The sequence below is a fragment of the Alligator sinensis genome, unplaced genomic scaffold, assembly GCF_000455745.1.
Source record: "Alligator sinensis unplaced genomic scaffold, ASM45574v1 scaffold147_1, whole genome shotgun sequence".
Taxonomy (NCBI): domain Eukaryota; kingdom Metazoa; phylum Chordata; order Crocodylia; family Alligatoridae; genus Alligator; species Alligator sinensis.
Genome location: NW_005841847.1, coordinates 285,249 through 299,967, shown reverse-complemented (window position 1 = coordinate 299,967; position 14,719 = coordinate 285,249). Strand labels below are relative to the sequence as shown.

At 41.3% G+C, this 14,719-nt stretch overlaps 1 protein-coding gene across 3 annotated transcripts in view; it reads left to right on the top strand.

Moving 5' to 3' along the window:
• Nucleotides 1–521: 521 nt before the first annotated feature.
• Nucleotides 522–14,719, top strand: part of STEAP4 (STEAP4 metalloreductase) — a 24,474-nt gene continuing 10,276 nt past the window's right edge. For 2 of the 3 annotated variants that reach the window (XM_025208168.1, XM_006015909.3), the window contains exon 1: nt 522–674. The gene's annotated coding sequence lies outside the window, so the exon portion shown is untranslated. The remainder of the gene's footprint in view (nt 675–14,719) is intronic. The other variant, XM_025208159.1, reaches the window with a different exon arrangement.

Below are 14,719 nucleotides of genomic sequence, written 5' to 3'. Positions count from 1 at the left end.
CATCAACCCATACTCCCAGTCATTAAACTCACAGTCCCCAGTACCTCCTGTGTGGCTGCTTCTAGTTCCCTAGGACTGTTCTGGCAAGCGAGAATAGCTAGGGGACAGGAACATGCCAACCCTACCCTTTTTTTTCTAACCACTCTCTCTTCACAAGACTGACAAGTCTCATCACATGCCTGGAATGGCACAAAATGGCTGTAATACAAAGGAGAATCTGGCCCTACATACGTGGAGTGGTTATGTCCTAAAAAATTCCTGTCTTACACAACTGCATCCAGTGACTTAAGACTGGAGGTGAGCAGCCAGACCATAATACTGGCTGACAGGCAAGAGGTATGTATGTTGATGCCAGCATAACAAAAGCAACCTCAACTTCTCCTCAGCCTGTAAATACTAGGTCTGGGGCTTTCCCAGAGCCTCTGACAGGAAATTCTTTCACTCTTCTCAGACATTCTTGCAACATCAGCTGATATCCCCCACCCCTTCTCCCCTCGTGTTTCCCTCTGCTTCATAAATGGTTGGGAGGCTCCTAGGAATCTTTTACTCTGCTTCAAGCAATAAGACGTGTGTGGCTCCTCAACCCAGCTGCTACTGCTGCAGCACACCCAGCCTCTCAGCAGCTGAGGAAGCGCTGATTTGCCTAAGGGCATCACTTTAAGTTGGGTGTGTAGGTAAGTTTTTTTTAAACACATCTCTCAGGTTTCCTACTGCTAAGAGATGGAAAGTGTTTGTGAACCTGCTTGCCTACCCATTACTCTCACTGAACTAAAGTAATTCTTTTGCCAACCTTCTTTGCATAGTTTAGATGGACAAGGACTCAAATTTTGTATCTCCTGCATGATTTTGCTTTAGCTTCACTCACTACTATAAATACAGAAAGATCTCTTATTCCCTGTCTTTTTAGTTAATTACTACTCAAAGAAGGTGGTGAAAAGGGGTATTGAGATGCAAGCACATTTTTATGACTGTTATCTAGAAATTAATGAAGAACAGGAAATCAGATACACCTGTTAGTGCTCAGAGGTTTTACACAGTCTGATACCAAAGTGTATTTAGATTTTAAGTCACGTGCCATATTTAAAGGATGTGAACAAATCTCCTGCAATAAAGTCAGTTGAAAAATAAAAGATGAGACTGAAAAGCAGATTTTCCAAAATACAGCACCAGAAGTTTTGGTTTGGATTTTGGTAAATAAAATAGAGAAATGCAAGTGATATTTGTTTCTTCCCAAAATTATAACTCATCAACTGTTCAAATGAAAGCTAGAAACAGGCCTTTTTTTTTTTAGATTTATACCAGATTGCATTTTTTCCTTCTCTGTTGAAAGAAATCTCAATAATAATCTTGTTTAAAAAATAAATTTTGTAGGTGGATAGGAAAGGGTCTCTATTGCTGCAGATGAGAGAGGATTTGTCTTTTTTATTGTCTTGTATGGTATCACATTATTCATTCAGAAAACACTTACAGCTGTCAGAATTGTCCTTCGGCTTTGATATGTGAAAATTTCATATTCCCTGTAAGCCTTCAACATAAAATGTCACTCACACTGCTGCACATTTGTTCAGACTGTTGTAATTTTATAAAACAGTGCACTTAGCTGAAGCTGTAGCATTTTTTTTAAAGATACAGCCTTTCTGAAGCTTCCAGATTTGTTGACATCTGTGATTTCTTACAGTGGAAAAATGTAATAGCTAAGTGCTTTAATGGATCAACAACATATTCAAACAGTCCATGTGAAATCAAAAAACGTATCAGCACTTTCTCCTCCCAGATTAAGAAACACTTCAATGCTTGTTCATCCTAGGGGCAGCCACATGTTCCTAAATTATTTTTGTTTTTAAAAAAGATGGATGATAGGTAATTGGCTAAAGTACTATCTTTGGGTACCACCCTAGTGTTATATAAGAACATTATGGGGTCACTGAGACTTCACAGGCACAAGACTGTAGACAAGAACATTACAAAGCCTCTTGCATTAACTCTTAGTCTGTTTTTACACATCCAGTTTATTAATTAATATTTATATTGTTTCTGAGGTACTCCTATTACTTTGTTCCAGGCATACTCGCTAATAAAAGTTGTAGGAAAAAATCATTGTATTGCATAATTTTCGGTGTTTTTGCAGAAATTTTTCCAGGTATCCTCAAAGTTCTCACTTCACATTGGTTTTGAAAATTATTTTTGATTTTCTATTGTATTTCTAAATGTCTTTCTCCCCCCCTCCCGTCCCCCCCTCCCTTTCCCCTTGGCTTTCCCTTTTTGCTCCTGAGAGCACAAAAATGAATACATGTCCAGGAACCATTCCCCCATGGTTTGAATTATACTTTGACTCTTGGGTCTGCAAAAAAAATTGGGCTGCCCATCATGATGCCCGAATAAAATCAGAAGGGCCTCCCCCCAGGTTAGGATTTTCAAATCTTATAGGAGGGCTTGCATCTCTTGGGGGAGGGGGAAGTCAGCCCCCCTGAGCTCCCCATAATTCAAACCCTTCACTCCCCTAATTCCTACCTTCTAGCTGCACTTCTTCCTTTTCCACACTAATTTTTCAAGGCATTTCCAACTTTGGAAAAGACACCCAGTATAAAGAAAAAAAAATATGAAAATCTAGCATGGTATCCTTCATCAATGAGACCTTTCTCACCCTTTCCCTTTTGGATTCAGGTTCTGGCCCCGTCTTGTTGGCCACACAGCTGATAGCTCCAGTTCTCATTCTTGTTGCAACTTTCTATAGGCAGCAACCGAGACCCCTTGTGTGGGTGGCACTCCCAAATAAGAACAAATTACAGTCATGCTTCCTGGTAGCAGAGGAGGAAAGGAAATAGCTACCGATGAACAAATAAAATGACTAACAAACTACAGTATCTTGTAAGTAATCTGACACCCTTGCCTAAAGAATGCACCATGTAGGCCAGTAGACAGAACTTAAGGCCAGGCGATCACTTTTTCTTTCTAGATTCCTGACAGCTATATGCTGGTCTAGTTGCCTGAGGACAGCTCTAAGTTTTGCCAGGTATCAGTACTTCAGCTCTAAGTCTCAGGAGAGAAGAAAGGAAAGAGTCATATCTGCTTCCTCGCTCCCTAATATTGCTATGCCAGATCAGCTATCCTGCAGTGTGCTGCTCTTTCAGGCTAAGAACAGACAGTCAAAAAACACAAAGCTGAATCAATTCAATCTTCGCAGGTTAGTCTAAACTACATAAATTGAACCAATAAGCAATTGAAAAGACATTCACTTTTGATTCGAGAAATGTAGCCACATGCCTGCATGGCCCAGGCCAAAAGCTGGGGATGCTAGAGCATGCCTCCTTACTCAGCTGGAGCAGACAGCTTGGGCTAAAGCTAGCTCACCCACTCACCCTGCCAGGTGGGGTTTGCAGGGAAGATGCAAAGCATTGTGGGATGCTAAGGGATCATGAGTTAACTACTGATTCTCTCCAGATTCAAGATGTTCAATAAACAGATTTTACCTAAATCAGTTAAGCCTGATATTACATCCATCCAGGTTTATCTTAAACCAGTTTGGGCCATTTTGAAAGAGAATCTAGCCCTTAATCCTTAGATGTGGAATTGTATAACTCAGAGATTGCTTTGGAATTCATAGTGTCTCAAGGTTAAATCAACTCTGAGGCCTTATATAGCAAATTCTAATGTTTTCCTAGAATACTTTTTCCTAATGCAGAGTAGCAATATTGGCAAATATTAAGTGTACAGAAACCAATCAACATGTTTAGTCTCAATACACAGCATGACACTCTGAAAAAAGAGAAATGAATAATACTAAATATATTTGTAAATGTAAGAAACCCGAACCTTATTGTAGCTTCCTATTATTCAACACTTTAAAATAACAGTAATTATAATGTGATAGATCATATGAGATCAGCCACTAAATACTGGTTGAAAAATGGCATCAGCAATTAAAGCAGATCCTCATCTTATTTCCACCAGTTTTAATTCCAGACAAATTATTATAGTCTATCTTTTAATCATATGTGATATCAGCTTTATAAATAAGTTTCTTTAAGAAGAACTCTAGTTATGCTGTCCTAAACATGGAGAAACTCCTTGGAGAGGTTATCTGCTAGACATTTAAACACTTGCTAGCATCATTCTTTTTAAGGATATTTTAACGGGGAGATTATGAAGGAACAGTACTACAATCTTAGAACCAAAAGAGCAGGATTGGGCATTAAGTGAAGCTAGGATTATTCACAACAGCTTGGTAATTATGCAATGAAGTAATAAGACTATTAATAAGGAAAGCATTTATCAAAACAAGTCAGATGTGAAGATGTCTTGCATTTGAAAGTTTGTCTAATTCTCTCTCAACTATGCAGTTGGTTCAATAAAAGATGTCACCCAAAGAAATCCTTGCCTCTCACACAAACGTTATGAACATTTAGCCAAGATAACAGCCTGGTATACTTGGATTTTTTCCAGTTCCAACCCTATTTATAATGCAAAGTAGGTAACAGTAATGGCATGAACCTATCATCAGGACATGTACAACTCTGGCTGAAGTCAGTGGGAGTTCAGACCCTTAAATATGGCCTTATGGCATTTAGATTTTTATTTGCTGTCTACTAGTGTTGCAGATTTTCAAGCCTCTAAGCAACTAAACTAAACCATTTTTTTTTGTGTGCACAGCTGCTTTTAAATCCAGCCTGTTAATTCCATTTTGAAAGAGAATTTGCAACACTCCTGGCTTCACTGCATTTCTGAGACCAGGAGTCTCTCATATGCTGGTGGTGGAACTGCTTAAGAATTTTTACAGAAAACTTTTCTCCACTAAGTTTCAAGGAAAACAGAAAATGTTATTCTGATGCTTTTTAATGGGAAACCTTACATTAGGCACAAGTTCAGCACTGTGTTTTGTAGGTGCAACTTGACCTTGTTATGTTCTCTTCTCTGCAAGGGAAAACAAATGAGATGTTCAGGGTCATAGCAGAGACAAAGAAAATGAACAAAAGGGGGTGGGGGGGGAATATACTAGTGCAGGGGTTCTCAATCCCTGAGCCACAGCCTGGTGCCAGGCCGCAGTGGGTCGGCTGCTGGACTGGAAGTGGCCACGGACTGGCAAACCATGGCTCCCCAGAGCTGGGTGGAGAGGCCTCGGCTCCTTCCTCAGGGCCCATGGCAGCGCAGGGTTTGGCCCACTCCCCCCCGCCTGTGGGGTGGGATATCTTTACCTGTCTACTGGCTGGAAATTCTGGCCATGGTCAGCTGTGACTGCTGGGCCGCGGTTTGCTGGGTCACAGCCACATCCAGGCCGTGGTTTGCTGAGCCACAGCATAAAACTTTGGGAACCCCTGCACTAGTGTGTTTTATTTCAGAGAGTCAAAGATGCTGATAAAGTGTGCTGTTGAAACAGATATCTTCAAAAACAGTATCTTCTTAGCATCCCCATGCACACCACTGTCAAACAAAAGTACAAACAAAACAAAATGCTGTATAAGCAGTTCTGGACTGTATCTAGACCAAAACCAGATCACATGGTCAATTTGTTTTGGCAAGCCCACCACTTGTTTGTGCCATTTCTCTTTTAAAAACTCTAAATTGTTCTCCCTTTTCTTCCCACTCCCCAGCTTGAGAGAGAACCAAGAAACCTGGGTGAAACCTCTCTGAAGCAGCAGGTAGCCTACCCTTTGACTTAGCTGTTCATCTCCACATGAAAAGTAGTATGCAACAAGTCAGAATAGGTTTGATTTTCCCCTTGTTTATGCAAGCCAAAGCTGCTTTGAAATCAACAGTTACACTTATATAAAAGGGAGAAGAGAAATCCAGCCCAGACTTTTGGAGCTCAATCTGAATAAACTGGTTTAACTCTTTGCTTTTTATTGTTTGCAGTATCTGGTTTTGCACCTGTGAGTACTTATTTGATTGTAAGAATATACCCAACCACCTTATATTTTATGAATGTGCCTAACAGAGTCCTTCTGAGAGAGTGCCAATAAATACATTGTAAATGAACCACTCCTGTATCATTCTTAGCATTTTCTTGCGAGGCCAAAAGGATACAAGTCATAATTCAAATTCACTTTGCTTTTAATGAGTAGAGAATACAATATAAACACATACAATAGGCATTTTTAGGTTGTCCCACCATTATACTATCACTAACTAAAAATTACTTTATAGGTCTAGCCCCATATTAAGGAAAATGCAGAGCCTCACAGGCCTGACCAAAACCCCCAAGACTTCTGTTTACCAATACACAGGTAATTTGAAAATGTAGGTTTAGGTGCCTAAGGTCCCAGAGCAAATTACTGGCCTAGCTGAGCTAAATCCCATGCCACATAGCCCTGTAGTTTAAGCAGGCCTCTCTCATCTCTGAAGCCTTAAAAAAGAAGATTCCACAAAATGCCCATTCAGCGTGCAGTTGACTAGACTGGATGAATGCTTGATGCCTTTAAACACAGAATGGGTCAACACCCTGAAAACGCAGAGAAAATTACTTGACTTTTAGCTGGATCTTATGTATTTATGGGAAAGTCTGAGATGGTGAGATTTGCAGCTCTCTCAATACTTTGTTATGATTTAGACAACATTAAGCTCATCTATTTAGGCCTATACTTCATATGTTTCAAGAGCCTCCAGGCAGCTTTAGTGTTCTCCTGATAAAAAGAAGAGATGTAGGAAGCAGAATATCCTCAGAAGTAGGATTTATTATCTCAAACAATGTGTTTTTATCAGTTTTGTCACGGCTCAGGACCTTTTTGCTGAGAGAAGCTGCTCAGAAGAGAACCTCATTTACTTAAAAGTAGATTGGCCAATAATTTGTTGCAACATGTTCTTAAGCACTTGATCCTTGTCACTGTTTTGCTCTTTTCTTTGGGGCCTAATAGGAGAAACAGTATAAATCATGGTACAATAATGCAGTTTAGCCGTGTATGTCTCCCAGCTATTGACAAACTAGAAGACAGAGAAAGCAGTTTATAAGTGAAGGCAGGATTTGTTTTCACATTTTTGTATCAGTAAGTAACTTACTGTGTATTATTGTGTTTTCATCTGTGACAGCCACAGAAGTAATATAATTTCTAAGTGAAATTAGCTCTAAGTGAAATTATATCTGAGGTGACAGGTTAAAATTGGAATTTCCGCCTTCTCCAAAAAAAAAAAAAAACCATGAAAATGCCCCGATTAAAATACACATGGGAAAATTCTTAATACAGATACATGAATATGACAGTAATCATCACTGAGTACAGGTATAGTCTCTTTTTCAAGTTGTTGCTAGAACATTTGGCTTTAAGTAGGTTTGGTGAGGCAGTTTGTCAGACTGGCATCTCCAGATTTCCAGTTCCTTTTGAAAATGAATTGGAAATGATTTAGGTCTCAGACATTCCAGGAAAAAGACAGGCATCTACAAAAGCAGTCCAGGATTACTGCTGCTTGCGAATAACCTACCTACAAAGTGATGAGGGCAGAGACTGTAGGGCTCGGAAAGATAGAAAGGCACAAAAACTGCCAGTCAATATTGGATGAATTCCCAAATAGAAATGTGTAATCCGTTGCTCAGAAGACCAAGTCAGGGTTTATCCAAACACCACACAGATGACAGGCACGTGGAGGTAAGAATGCAAAAGGTACACTCCACACAGAAGCCAGGTACAAGCACAGCCCCTGTTCTGCCTAGCTATAGGGAGTGTCCTTTTCTAGACACATAATATACTGGATGAAATAAGTGAAAACCTTCAGGAGATACAGGCAGCAGGTGTAGTGAGCTCATGGAGCTGCTGGGGCAGGGGGAGTTTTTTGCTGTAGACCATGGGCTTCAATAATGCAGCAGCAGCCCTATGGGGCTATGGGGCAGGCTCCCTAGGTGGCATCCCCCCGTGCTCTGTTCACGTCCCCTGCTAAATACATACATATTAGATGCAGGGCTGTACCTCCTCTGGCAAAGGCTTCCCAGGGTGGGAGGACAGCACCATGTTACTCACCTCACTTTCCACCTGCCCCCCACCTGCAGCTGGCAGTGACCCTTGGAGGGATTCTGATGTTCCCTCTTAGTCTGTGCCCAGGGCTGTTGCTCCACTTGCCCCCCAAGTTACACTACTGGCTGTCAAGATGCTAACTTGAATGTGTTGCTTAATAGGAAGATCACAGTTTTTTCTTATTTGAACACGAGGTGACATTTATTTAGATCAAAATGAATGTTGGGGTAGGGATAGATGTAACAGTCACCAATGAACAAAAGTATGACCTTGAATGCGGGCTTCCTTCCTTGAAAAAACAAAACAGGTTGCTCCTTAACTTATGCTGGCTAACCTGAGCTACACAACCCTGGTTCAAATCATAGTGAGGACAAGGCAATAAAAAACCATGTTAACATATTGAGAGAAATGGTAGTGGAGCCCAGAACCTCAAGCCAATAATGCAAATTGAAACTCCATTTACCTAATCTTCACTGCTCTTTTATTTGTAGTTAGCCAGCTTGGTAATGCTAACTCAAGGTGGCTTTATTTCTTCCCAGTGTAGACATACCCCATAGTAGAGATCAGTAGTTTAGTAGCAACACAGCAGCAGCGCAATAAATTAAACTCAGTGAGAGCACTTAGTTCCAAGGTGACCTCAAGAGATTTTTCCTTGTGCTGCTAGGCATAGGGGAATAAAAATAACCCTTTTTTAAATATGAGGAAACAGGTTTGAGTGACAAAAGCAAACTCAGCATACAGGGGCACAGACAGAAGTGACATTTTCCACACAATCGGGCCCCTGAAAGCAGTCTAGAGCTGTGACCTAACATGCACACAGCTGCAGAGCACTTCTAAAATGGCCAATTGTGCAAAAAATTAACTCTTATCTAATCAGGTAACACACTGAGGTGCTCTGCTTTAGAGTGCCTTAGGGAATTTGTATGCCCTTGAGAGTTAATTTTTCATGCAGCCCCCTCACTTGCCCCCCCAGGGCTGTCAGCAGAAAGGGAGTGAAGGGAGCAGTAGTAGCTGCAGGGCTGAGTCCCTCACCTCGTGGGCCCCACTCACGATCTCTGCTGAGGTACTGGGGGGAGCTGGGCTGGGACCCTGAGGTGAGGGGCTCCATTCCATCCATCCCCCCCAGTTCCAGCTGGACTTCTTGAGAGCTGCAGAAGCAACTGCTCAGCAAGCCCGGCCTGAGCTGAAGGGGGCAGGGTGGGTAGAACAGAGCCCCCTTGTCACAAAGGTCCAGCCCAGCTCCCCCCCAATACCCCAGCTGGGGTAGCTTGTGGGAACCATGAGGCAAAGGGCTCTGGTCCACACCCCCTTGGCTGGGGGGGGCTCTAACTCATGATGCTTTCTGTAAAGCACTATGGGTTAGAGCAGGGACCTGAACATCTGTCAGTGTCCCAGGTCTGTTGTTGTTGGCCTGTTTACCATGGCTCCTGTGTGACTGCCTATGTATTTACTCTGGCAAACCTCAAGCCCTGAATGTTACAATATTGTTGCAATAATTTATACAGGTCTTTGCTTCCTTCTGAGGTATCACTACTAAAATGACCAACAAAGCTATTCCGATGTGGTGCCTCTGTGGTTCAGCACTGTTTGTTATTAAGCAAACCCCTATCATTCATACCTAGATGGTCTGCAACCCATGCAGTTCTCAGTGGGTTGCTGAATTCTGAATTAAGGATGAGCCACTCAGCTGTTCCTGAGGGTTTTATTTCAAAGGTCTCACTTCCCCAGTCAGCTAGAGCTCATCAGTTGCTCCACACAGCTGTTTGCTGCAGCTCTGTAAACCTCCAGATATTTTGAAAGTCTCGTCTTCGTGGGGGGTTAGGAACTTAGGAATTCTACTGTATCACAGAATGGCAGTAGCCCTCCTCTAACTGCTTACAAGAACATGGAAATAGAATTCATAACTTGGGTAGAATACGTTCCCCATGATCTTTGATGTACTTGACACCTCTTCTTTTGTAAATACTAGAGTTCTCTTTTTGCCACTCTAAGCATATCACTTCTCTTCCTGAATCATTGTACTGGTTTCATCGGATATTCTGTAACAAAATACAGCTGTCTCGTCTTCACCATCAAGGGTGTACACAATTCCCTCCCAGCCTTCATCTCAACCCTCAGTTCTATACTTTCTCCAATTGGTTCTGCTCTTACCTTCACTACTTCTTCCGAACCAATACTCATAAAGAAACTCCCTATTTTTCTTATATGCCAACATCCTTCTTTCTATTCAGAACCTTCCGTAAAACATAATTCTCCTATGATGCCTTTCAATGTGAATTGACCAAAAATATAAAATAAAATACTTTATTAAAACAAAAATAACTAAAGATCTAAATTGTTGAATGAAAGGTTGTACCTTCATCCCATGCATCATACAGGTATGTACTTGGTGATTGCTATCAAAATGTATATTGTTAGCATTTTGGATCAAGAATAGCATGTTCCTATGATTTTAGTTCCTATACAGAGTAGTGGAACTCAATGAAAAGCATCTTCCCACCAACATCATAGGACAAAAGTAATAAGCAGCATATCATTTTGGGGCCCACATATGGATAGAGGCAAAAAAGTCATATGAGTGCAAGCTCCACAGAAAAAAAAAAAAAAAAAAAAATACAGAAATGGAGGTGAAACAAAGTGTATATATATTGATGTGAGATTCTTTGGCATTTGTCTGTATAGGGTCTGAACACTTACATTAAAGAACCAAAAAAAATTTTCTTGGATCACTTTTTCAAGAAAATAGTGTGAACTGTTTCACACATCGAGGGAAAACAGGGTTCTGCTGCCATCTGCTGGTTAAAAATAAAAATGAGGCTTCCCTAAATGGAATCTAAAACTTAACAACACACCACAATCTCAGTTACACAGGGTAATGAGGGTTTGGCATTTCTTTTTAAAAGAAACGATCACAAGCATAAGATAAAGATCAATGCAAGTAAAAAGTTCAGGATTCAGCTGAACTATTCACCTTCCTCTTCCTGTAACTGAAACCATGCCTGTTTGCTTAGAAATAGCTGGGTGAAGAAAGGGCTTTATCATCCCTTCCTCTATCTGTTGTTGGTTTACACATGAGCCTGGGATCACAGCACGTTGAGCAGGGGCGGTGGAGCCCTGGCTGGCAGGAGGTCCAGCGGGGTTAGCTTACCAGCTCAGAACTGCTCCACCCCAGCTCAGTGTGCTGCAGCAGGGCTGGCTGGGCACAAGGGTGCTACAGTGCAGGGCTAGCTGGCAGGCAGCCCTGCACTGTAGCACCCTTGCGGCCAAGCCAGCTCCAGTCACCATCTACACATATGTTGTGGTGGAGTAAATAACTCCACTGTAGGCTAGTACTTGTGTCAGGCAGTACTATCCTATGGTGGAGTTAATTAGTTTACTCCAGCCTAATAACACCACACGCGTAGACAGTGATACTTTAGAGCTGATTAGTCAATTCCACAGTAAAGCACATGTGTAGATGCCCCCCACAGTAGATCTTATTCACCGGTCTATGTGCATCCATCATTAACATTGTGGAAACCAAAGTGATGTAGTGTCAGAACTGGTTTAAAAATGAAAAACTATGCAGTGAAAAATTTCAGGAAGTTGAAGTAATTTCCATCTTGAAGGTTTCAAAACGAACTGTATTTTCCAGTTTGAAATGTATTGTTTCCCTTCTCTCCCCTTCTCCTTTCCTTCTCACTTCCATTATTCCTTCATGATTACCACTGAAAAAGGGAAGGCAGAAGGAGATAAAGGGTGGGATTGAAAATAAATCAATAATATTTTAAAAATTGTTCATTAAAAATTGCAAATCTCGAAAGAAGTTCACTTAAACTTTTTCAAAAAAATTCAGTCAGCCATATGTACTTTTCCTGAGCTTGAGTTCTTAATAGCTATAGAGGTCTAGAAGAGCTGGCTCCTTCTGCTGTTCATAACCTTAAACATTTGGACTAAATTCCCTTCTGGTTTTCTTCTAATTCTGTTTATAAAAAGAAAAGACACCAAGGGATGTTTCACATGGAATTACTTTCCTTTACTTTCTCCTATTCTGAGAAAAATGCTGACACCACTTATTGAAATACTGAACTAGACCTGGAGATACATATATACTGAGTTTAGAGTCCAAGAAACAAAAGAATAAAATAATTCCCCAGACAACTGTAAGATCACCAACCCATGTAAGCATGTTTAAAGCAATTAAATAACATCTTCACGTGCATTTCTGTAATCCAGGCAACATAAGGGATATGATTCACAAATACACCTGAGGAATTGCGTGCAGTTAAGTCTGTGTATGTAATAGCACTCAATCACTTTGCCTTTAACTCCATTACATAACCAACTACTATTAGGAAAAATTTAGAGAAGATTTGATTTGTTCCAGAACAAGGTAATCTTTCCACAATTACTGGCAGGGTAACGTAAGGCAAGAGTTATAAGGTAGCATGAGTATCCTGATGTAATAGCCAATCCTCAAAAAACCCATTGCAGGGATCAGGGGGTGAGATCATTGTATCAATTCTTCTTTATAACATAACAGGGCATTCCATATCAAGTCCTAATTCTAATATCCTTATTATTTTTTCATATCAAGTTTTAAAACAGCATGTCATACACAAGCTTCCATGCTTCAAGGCAAAATGTCTTGAATTATTTACTATCAAAAGTAGAGTGTAGATCCAAAACAACAAGATGTAATAGTGCTACATTTAACATTAGTTTGCAAAACTCTCCTGCAAAGCTGTCTCCCTGATAAAGTATCTGTAATTTAGTAAGCATCTATAATATATCATAATGGCATACGTTTAAAGGCAAGTAACTCTAAATCTATTACCATGAGCTTTTTTCATAGCTTCCTCCTTTGCTGAAGCTATTTAATAAGACTGCAATTCATTTTAATTGAATGCTTATTAAAGGATGCACACATTTCTAGAAGGCTCAGAAGAAAGCTTAATTTAAAATGTGTAATTTTTTTCTATCTAAATTGTGGAATAAATGATAATGTGAAATCTGTAGCATTAACTAGATATTAATTATGCCTCTTTTATGGCTATTTTGAAAGATTCCATAATATACTATTTCAGAAAGCCCACTATTAATATAACAAACTTTGTGTTCATCTTTTTTCTTTATTTAATATATCACTATAGCTCTTAGAGGCTGCAGCAAAGATTAGAGGTTCTGTGATGCAAAGAGATGTACATGCTTATAGCACAAAATAGATCCTGTTGGGTGGGAAAAACACCTTACAATTTAAATAGATAAGATAAACAAAGGATAGAAGAAAGGAAATACTATTTTCCATACAACAACCCAGGAACTGAGGCAAAGAGACATTCAGTGAATTGGCCAAGGTCGGACTGGACCAGTATTACTGGTTAGATTGAACCAGTGGGCAAGTGGGGCACCAGCCCTGAGCAACACTTTAGATGGGAGGCAAAAAATAGCAGCCCCAGAGAAGTCCACACAGCAGCAGTGGTTGTGGCAGCAGCAACTCATGTGTGGAGAGCTAGTGCCACCACAGCAGTAAAAGCCACAGCTGGGTCAGGTAAGGCTTCACTTGCATCCCCAGCAGCCAAGGTCAAGTAAGATTCTGGTATTTGGCACACCACCCCCCATCCTCTGTCCCCGCTCCCTGGCACCTCTGCCCAGAGTGCCAACATTTCTAGTTATGCCTCATTTTGAAGCACAGGGATGCTGATACACAAGACACTGCAATGCTTTGATTAAAGCAGTTCTCGAAGCTGCTCTAATTAAAGTGCTGCCTAGAGCACATGTAAAAGTGCCCTTATTTAGTACTAGCTTATACATGCACAGTAAGCACTGCACAGTAGTGTCTCGTGTAGATGACGCCCTCTGTTTATATTCATACCAATATTCTAATTGGCTACAACAGAACTCATTGTGAGAGCATGACAGCAGAATTTGACCCGTGTTTATTAAGGCGTGATCCTACAAGGTAGGAAACAGCTTCAATTCCCATTAACTTAATTGGGAATTGAAGATGCTCAGAAACTTATAGAAAGTTCCTAAATTCTTTATACATACTGCAGGCATAGGGCCCTAACCTATGACAAAAGAAGGAGCACTGAGGGTTCTTTTTGTCTTCTTTTTCCAGCACACTCCGTTCCCTAGGGCTGTGCGAAACACCATCATTTTGTTTCAACGTCCATTTCACCATTTCGAAGGGACAGCGTTTAGTTTCATCCTTTTGTTTTGAAGCACTGTCCTGTTTTGCTTAGTTAAAACTGTTTTGCTGTTTCGATGTGTTTCAACATGTCGCCCATAGGCTATAATGGGAAATCATGAAAGTGCTGAAAACTTTGTCATTTCTTGCCTTGGACAAAAATTACAGGGATGGTAGCCCCTTCTGAGGGCATGAAGCCTGCCAAGCTTCAAGGAGATAGGTGCAGAGGTTTCTGAGAACCTGCACCTCAAACTTCAAAAAGCAAAACTCATGACACTTGCCAACAGCGGCAGCCTCCTGTCATCCAGCATGCAGATCCAGAAGCCCGCACCCCTGGGCTGCAGGGCTGTGCTGGACTCCTCCCGGGGATGCAGGCCCCTGGATCTGTGATGGATGACAGGAGGCTGCCACTGCTGCCTTGGACCAGCACTGCATGCAGCCTGCACACAGGAAGATTGCTGCTGCCGCTGGCCCCAGGCAGCATCCTGTCATCTGGCACAAATCCAGGGGCCCGCACCCCCGGGAGGGCTGCAGGGCTATGCCAGACTCCTCCCGGGGGTGCAGACCCCTGTCATCTGGCGCAGATCCAAGAGGCCGCCGCCGGTGGCGGCGG